This window comes from Lupinus angustifolius, unplaced genomic scaffold (assembly GCF_001865875.1).
Source record: "Lupinus angustifolius cultivar Tanjil unplaced genomic scaffold, LupAngTanjil_v1.0 Scaffold_156_4, whole genome shotgun sequence".
NCBI lineage: Eukaryota > Viridiplantae > Streptophyta > Magnoliopsida > Fabales > Fabaceae > Lupinus > Lupinus angustifolius.
This window is the reverse complement of record NW_017726078.1, coordinates 164,914-166,566: the sequence shown is the minus strand read 5'-3', so window position 1 is coordinate 166,566 and position 1,653 is coordinate 164,914.

Genomic DNA, 1,653 nt, shown 5'->3' with positions numbered 1-1,653 from the left:
TTTGATATGGATGACTGCAAGCCAATAGCTACTCCTATGGGATCTAGCACATACATTAATACCGATGAAAGTGGAAAAAGTATTTAAATATCAAAGTATTGATGTATGATCAGATCTCTTTTATATTTGATTGTCGGTAGACCTGATATCATGTTTAGTATATGTCTGTATGCACGCTATCAATCTAAACCAAAAGAATCACACTCAGTTGTTGTTAAGAGAATTATTAAATATCTTAAAAGTACAACTAAAGTTGGACTTTGGTATCCAAAAGGAAGTATATGTGAATTGGTTGGATATTCAGATTCAGATTTTGCCAAATGTAAATCTGAAAGAAAAAGTACAAGTGGTACTTGTCACATTTTAGGCAATGTTTTAGTCTCTTGGTCTTGCAAGAAACAAACATGTGTTGCGCTAAGCACTGTTGAGGCTGAATATATAGCAGCTGGTAGTTGTTGTGCCCAAGTGTTGTGGCTTAAGCAACAATTACGAGATTATGGTTTAGACCTATATGGCTTAGACTTAGGCTGCACTCCGCTGAAATGTGATTATACTAGTGCTATAAACCTTACAAAGAATCCTATTATGCATTCTAGAACCAAACACATGGATATAAGGCATCACTTCCTAAGGGACCATGTTCAAAATAAAGATGTATCCGTAGAATTTGTTGATACTCATAACCATTTTACATACATTTTCACTAAGCCCTAGGCAAAAGAAACTTTTTACAAAATTAGACTTGAATTAGGCATTCTTGATGAAGCTTACCTGTCTTAACATGCTTATATGATTATATGTTTGCTTCATTATGATTATCTCATGCCTACTTGATCTTAAATATATTTATTTGTGTTCAAAAACTTCAATTTTTGGGTTAAAAATCATTTTTGGTGCATCAATATGCTTAAAATAAAAAAATATTGGGCCAGTAACTGATTACTCAAAGGTTTTGTCTAAAAATTTTAAAATTTTAATTTGAGTAACCGATTACTCAAAATAGTGTAATCGATTACTCTGTGCTTATAAATAGGTTTTTCTGCATTTTTAAGACTTCATCTTCTTCCTCACTACTCTCTCACTCGAGCATACCTCTCTCTCTTACTAAATCGTTTTGGGTGATTTTTGTGACTATTCTTATCACATTTTCGATTCTAAATACTTCTAACCATTCATCTTCATGATTAAAGGCTTGAATAAAAAAACCCCAAATCTCCAAAAACCCAAAAACCTAATATTTTGAAATCCCAAATCTATGGCTTCTTCTTCTAGATCAAAGAAACAACGCACCAATACATCTCAAAGGAGTCAAGGAACTACTTCTATGGAGTCCAAGCTTCTGGATTTAGCAAGACTTCTAGCTGATGAGGAACAACACAAAGTTTTTAAAGAACACTTCCATGGACGCATTATTTTTACTCCAAAATTCGGTAATGTTGACAATTTTGAGTTTGAAGATTTTCTTTTCCCTTAACTTTTACGTTAATAAAACCTTTTTGATTTTTGTTGTGAGACAAATGACATTTATCCAGAACTTGTGCAAGTATTTTACGGTAACTTGAACTTTCGGAAAAATCGTCTTACTTCCTATGTCAAAGGAAAAGACATTGTTTTGGATCTTAAAACTTTTAGTTCATTGTTATGTAACATACC